The sequence below is a fragment of the Triticum urartu genome, chromosome 4, assembly GCF_003073215.2.
Source record: "Triticum urartu cultivar G1812 chromosome 4, Tu2.1, whole genome shotgun sequence".
NCBI classification, from domain to species: Eukaryota; Viridiplantae; Streptophyta; class Magnoliopsida; order Poales; family Poaceae; genus Triticum; species Triticum urartu.
In genome coordinates, this window is record NC_053025.1 from 46,833,814 (window position 1) to 46,840,712 (window position 6,899).

Below are 6,899 nucleotides of genomic sequence, written 5' to 3' on the forward strand. Positions count from 1 at the left end.
TCTCTCGGACGCGACATAGGCCTCCCAGGCAGCTTGTTCCGCGGTGCACTTCTCTTCCTCGGCCTTCTTCTCCGCCTCTATTTTGGCGCGCTCTGCTGGAGGCAAAGCCTCCCACAAGGCAACATCCATTTCTTTCCAAAGCTCCTCAAGGCTAGGGGGCTCGGCGGGCGGCGCGGCGTTCTCCTCGTAGCGGGGAGCCGACGCGTCCTCCGGCGCGCGTGCTGGCGAGATCGGGAACACCGACGCGTCCACCTCGACGCGTCGCGGCGAGGAGCGGAACACCGACGCGTCCTCCTCGACTAGTGGCGGCGAGGAACGGAACGGCGACGCGTCGCGTAGCGGTGAGGAGCGGAACACCGACGCGTCCTACTCGACTAGTGGCGGAGAGGAACGGAACGACGACGTGTGACCATCCACGCGGTGCTGCGAGGGGCTCCTAGGGCTTGGGAGGGGCGATGCCATGGTGGTCGACGTGAGAGGGAGGGGGAGGAGATAGCGATGAACGTGAACGTGAGGGGGAGGAGATAGCGATGTCGTGGGATGCACAGTATTTATAGCGAGCAATGGCACACCTACGTAAGATATGGACTGAGCTGCACTGACTTAACTGCAGGTCCAGTTGCGTCACTGACATGTGGGCCAGACCCATGTTGGGCCCATATGTCAGTGACCGAATGCACCTACAGTTAAGTAACAACTACGTGGGCATATTTGTTGGAGTAAATTACGGGGCAGCGAAGGGGTGGAAATATTGCTGGTCACAACGGATTGGACGAGCGTGGGGGGAGGAGAGTCATGCATGCAGATTTTTCACACGGGGTGGAGTGGTGGGACCGCCGGAGGGAGAATGAGAGTTTGGCAGGCATATTATTTCCACACATGGATAGGAAAAGATTTGGAGACGAACGGGCTTCCTGCAGGTATGGGGAACGGTGCATAATAAGTCATCTTGCATGCCGGGCTAGGTATAGTCTCAAGTCATTAAAAACAAACACGCCCCACACATGTTCATATTTCAAGGTGCACTAAATTATTGCATGCGATGATTAAGGCTGGCCATAATGGTGGTATCTTAGCACACGGGAATAGCAAACATGCTGATGTGGCAAAGAATTAAAGAAGAGAGGGGGGTTAGAGTAACTAATGTTCATGCATGCATTGGTAAACACATTTTTTTGTGGAGAATGACAGCACTAGTTGAGTACTTTTGCAGACTTCAAAAACTATTCCATAATGTGTCAACTTTCACAATGTCAAATCAATATTTTTACACTCATTATAAAACGTAGTTCTTATACTCATTATAATCAGTACTCCCTCCGTCTAGGTGAGCAAGTCATCTTAGATTGTGCACTGTGGCCAAGGAGGAGGGGAAAATGAGAGATCTTAATGTTTATTTGCTAATTAATAGCATTGCATGCAATGAACTAACCACTGCATGTCATGTTTGGTAGTCTCAAGTCATTAAAAGCATGCACACCCACATCTCCTATTGGTTGATATGTCAAGAAACAAGAAACGAGGTAGAAGTTAATGCACCACGCCTAAGTGTTTTGGGAATATTGTATCGAATGAGTGTACTGGTGTGGCTGGTTAATTAATATAAGGTGGTGTTAAAAAAAGTATAAATTTGGTCAAACAATTTGCAAACGGTTGACAGGAGTAAAAAGGACGAGAGGGAGTATCATGCATGCGGAGTAGGCAAAAAAAATTGCTTGTCTAAAAAAAGGCAAAAAAATTGCTCATTTATAGCCGGTTGAAGTCTCCAAGGGCGCGACTGCGCGAGGGAGGCGAAGGTCGTGGGAGGCGCGACGTTTGACGGAATTAAGTGAAGTTACATCCACGCGCCAACATGGCGTGCGAACAGGCATAAGCTATACCGTCAGGCCTACGATATGGGTCTAGTAGACATGACATCTAGTGGGTCCCGCATAGTTCTCGAGAACTCTTTGGGGGCTTGCAGCCGTTTATCCACCGGGCAAGCCAGCAACCCCACGCCGTTCGCACGCCCTACTCGTCCCCGTCTTCTACCTTACAACAGTTCGCTCCCAGTCGTCCCGTCCTTTCACATTAGTTCGCTCCCAGTTTTTTTTGCGGGGTACAACAGTTCAACTTCTCCTAACCCTCCTCCAAAATCCATGGCCTCCCAAATCTCCATGGTCGCCGCTGAGTACCAGGTTAGAGCCATCATCGGCGATCAGTTCATCGTCATCTACACACGTGGATCCGAGACGGTGAAAGCATGGCTTGCTCGCTTCCTACGCATGTTCAACAATTCAACGGATGAGTGGGTCGCTGGGCTAGATGTTGAGTACACCACAGTCCTGGGACGAGAGAAGGATCTAAAGGACAAAGAGAGGAAGAAGCCCGCCGTGATCCAGGTTTGCGTACATAACGTTTGCTTGGTCTACCACATATGCCATGCCGACGTTGAGTGCCAGGATTTTAAGAACTTCCTCAAGGACAAAAGAGTGAAATTCGTTACAGTAGGCTTTAAGAACGACAGTGACGTCCTGCGTCGGATAGGTCTCGTTGTAGGCCAGCCCTTCGATCTCCAGAAGGCAAGCCTAGTGTCCTCCTCTCAACCTTCAATGCTGACCCTAACAGCAGCCATGATTGATCCTTCGTACGCTAAACTGAAGAAACCTCATCACGAGTTTCATCATGCATGGGAGTCGAAGACATTAGATGAAGATCACATCCTGTACGCAGCAATGGATGCCTCCCTTTGTTTAAATATCTACAAGGGTTGGATGAAGAAGCAGAGCTCAGTGTCCGGTTCAAGCAAAGAAGCATCGGCGAAGAGGAAGAGGAAGAGGGACGAGGACGAAGTCGAGGACGTGGACTCGGACTCTAAATAGGTGACAGTGCCGTCGCTCATGCTGGTTCTACTCCATTGTCAAGCGGACTAGTTGCTTATTAGTTTAATTTCAAGGGTGTGTTGTGCTGAGGCCCCAGCAGAACTATGTTTATGTTCTTTCTCGTTATTTGAACTCTTTAGTACGTACAATAGTACTAGTACTATGTCTTACTACTGTTCTTCTTGCAGTTGGTACTACTGCTCATATCTTCGTGTTCATACTGTACTTAATACGTTCGTAGTAGTAGTATAATTTGGGTCAGTCGATTTGTGAAAGAAGTTCGACGGAGCGAAGGAAGAAGACGGCAGAAGAGGTGGAAGAAGCCCTTCTAGCCATCCATGTTGCATCAAACAGCTCACATGAGTCGACTGACCCAAATTGCTCCTTCAGATTGTAGGATCCACGTGGCATTCAAGGTCTCAAAGGTAGATTCCGTGCCCGCACCCGGTTTGCGGGCTCGACGCGCGCGCGACCGGCTTCCGCCGCAACAGCCACCATGCGTGCCTCCTCCGCGCGGGCGGAGACGACAATGACACGCTAGTTCCTCCTCGCCGGCGTGCTGGAGCATGCGCTCGTCCTCCTCTTCGTATGCTGCGTGCATAGACGCGGCTCCACCAGCTGCTCGCGTGCTTGGCAGCGCGGCGGCATCGCGAGGAGGGACTGCAGACGGCGTGAGCGGGCGAGCCTTCGGCTTCATGGCACAGGGATGGCGGCGACACGGCGGTGATGGGCGAGAAATTGTTGACCGGAGCAGGCGGGCGCTGGCATGCGCAACGGCGGTGGCGGCATATTGATGAGTGCGCGAGTGGGAGCTTACTTTAGTTTTAAATATAAGGTTGGTCAAACTTAAAAGAAAACTGTACTAGTACACGTAAACATTAGACTTAGGCAGCGCTTTTATTAGTTAGTACCACAGCACGACACGGAATCATGTGCAAGCGCGTGAACCGCGGCCGCACGGTCGATCGAACGATGCGTCACCGTGTCGCGCTCGAAGGACATCCACCGAACCTTTTTGTGTGTGTGAAAACAATCCTCGAGTATTACTCAACTTTTTTTCCTGTGAAAGTTCTTGAGGCTGCAATATTTCCATATATTTGAATTTAGCTGCAGTTCGTGTTTACTTGGATTTGGACGTTTTAGGTGCGCCCTAGTTTTTTTAATACTGATTTTGTGTGTGTGACTGAGAGAGAACGTGTGTATGTGTCCATATGTGTGTTGTGGCGGAAGGGCAATGTGGAGACGGTGTGCGTGTGATACAGACATAGAGAGGTGTGAATGTGAAAATGATCATGCATGAGTGAGACATAGACAGATGCCGATACGTTGTGTATACATGAGAGAACGGTCTTCTAGTTTACTTGTGTGTGTGTGTGAGAGAGAGAGATAGAGAGAGAGACAGAGAGAGGAGCATCCGTAACACAACAACCATCTCCCTCAATTCGTCCGTCCCTCGCACGGTTGCATGCAACACATGCATCAACGCGCACATTTTGACACCCTCACCCGGCCCCTGCCCACCTCAAGGCCCGCACAATCTCTTCATGAATACCCATTTCTCTCCTTAGGTTTGTTTTCTCTCAATATCTGACACCCACACACACACAGAGACACACGCAGCACAACACACACACACACTCCCCCAAGCACACAATTCATCCCCATCCAAGGTTATACGGCGACCGCTCTCGCTTGTGCTTCTTTGCACCCCAACATGCACAACACCTCAATCTTCAAAGAGGGCAACGAGCAGATCAAAGACGGCGACCACACCGTGCTAGAGAATGCAGGGTCATTTGGAAGCAGGGTGATGTGACGACGGCTGACTCACTCCTCCCCCCGCCCTCTCTCTCTCTTGCACAAAATTACCAATCCCTCTCTCCCCCGCACAAAATTGTCAATCCCTCAACCCACGAGATCCTTCCCCTCTCGTCCATGTTTTTCCTGATCTCTCATCAAACATATTGTCTCTTCTCCTTCCACGTATACAGAATCCAGATGCACACGCATCTCATGTATATTACATGTATGCATCTTTCTCACAGACCTAACTTCTTCCTCTCTCTTTCACTCTCTCTCTCTCTGTCTCGTTAGGTTTGATTCCTACTCTCTCGTCCATATACATACAATCTTTCCCGCCCTATCTGCTCCATCTTCAAAAGCTCTCTCTGCACGTTTCATTCACACATTGGGATATGTCAAAATGTTGCTTCTATAATGGCTGATGTAGAGTTATGGTTGTTCTTGTTGCATCCTACAAAGTAATAACTATGAAATGCATTTAGATTCTCATTTTACTAGGATTATGTGAGTTTGAGCATGTTGTGAAGTACTATAGACCTTGTATACATCTTGGGATTCGACAATGATTGTAACTATTGAATTGTATAGACCATTACATTCAAAGTCAATAGCCTAATATATTTATTTCACAATTTCAACAAATGATTAGTTCACTACAAACTAAGAAAACAAATGTGTACTCCCTCCGTTTTTATTTAAGTCCGCGTATTAGCATTGGTCAAAGTCAAGTTCTGTAAACTCTCAGAAAGCTTATAACAAAAAATATTAACATATACAATAACAAATAAATACCATTAGATTCATTATTGAATGTACTTTCACATCATACATATTTGTTATGGTAAATGTTTATATTTTTCTATAAACTTGATCAAACTTTAGGAAGTTTGATTTCGGTCAAACCTAATATGTAGAGTTTACTACTACTACTCGCTAGTTGCTTACCCGAATCACTCAACACGCCACACGGGGAGTCCAGTGTCACAAAATTTTGAGGTCGGCGAGAAAATCTCCCGCGACCCTGATTCGAGCAGTGGGAAGTTACTATCATAGCCTTCGGAATAGGCCTACAGATGACGCTTTGTGGGGGGCTGTTTTCGTAACTTCAGGTTCACCCTACCCAGCCAACCCCACCCCGGCACCCAGACTAGTACACCTGAATACTCCCCATTTTCTATCCCCACCGCAAAATAGACTTCTCCACGGCACCGCAGCCTTCGTGCTCCTCCCCTTTACATCGGTGCACTCGTCCACCGCAGCGCATCTGCCTCATCGACGACCTCGTACGCCACATTGGAGCCGGTCCACCGTCGTCGTACACGGAGCCTCTTCCCCAGCATCGTCTTCCACGGTCTCGGTTCTGCTTCCCGGAAGCCGACGCCAAGCGCAGAAGTACCACCGTCGTGGACAATGAACTGACTCCCATTGCCCACCATGACTCACAAAGGCCGCCGCGACCATCGTTCTCCTCCTCGATTGGTAATGTGTGTATTGAATCACTTAGCAGTACATGTGCAGTTTCATACCTACCCTTCAAATTTCCTGGGTGCTATTGTTCTCGTAAAAGTAATTGGTTATAGCCTCCATTGTCCAACAGAATATCAGCTTGTAATTGTGCGTCGCTCCTGTATCGCGCTTTGCTTGGGTAGGTTTTTCATCTGCAACCAGTAGTGTAGCAAATGATGGAAAGGTTTTTAGAACTAGCAAAATGCCCATGCGTTGCACGCATCAAGATGCATTTGTATGAGTAGTTTATCTTGTTGGAGATGCTCTAACATGGCAGACGAGTGCTTTAATGTTGCCCACAAGATGCGCGAGTATTACCAGTAGTATATTTTTCTTGCCATGTTGAGATTTTAAAACCACGAGTGCGAACATGCAGAGGAGCAATGAAGACCAAACACGGGATATTCGGGACATCTTCTAGGAGCATGGCAAGTTAAAGAGGAGCTGCACCGAACCTGTAAAACGAGCTTTGGTAAGTAACACCCTTTCAATTACTTTCGTGTAGCCTCGTGTTCTTCGATGTGTATATGTTGTAGTTTGTATTTTTCACTTGAGCGTGGTGTTCTTCGATGTGTAATAAGAAGAGTCTTAATCATCCTAATGCTTTCGTTTTTAGCTTGATGTAGGAAGTGGGTGTTCTCACCTTGTAGTCTATTTTTATTTATTTTTTCCTTTTGAATTCACTTCTCCGAGTTCTGTTTATCTGGCTTCTACTAAATGGATCTAGGT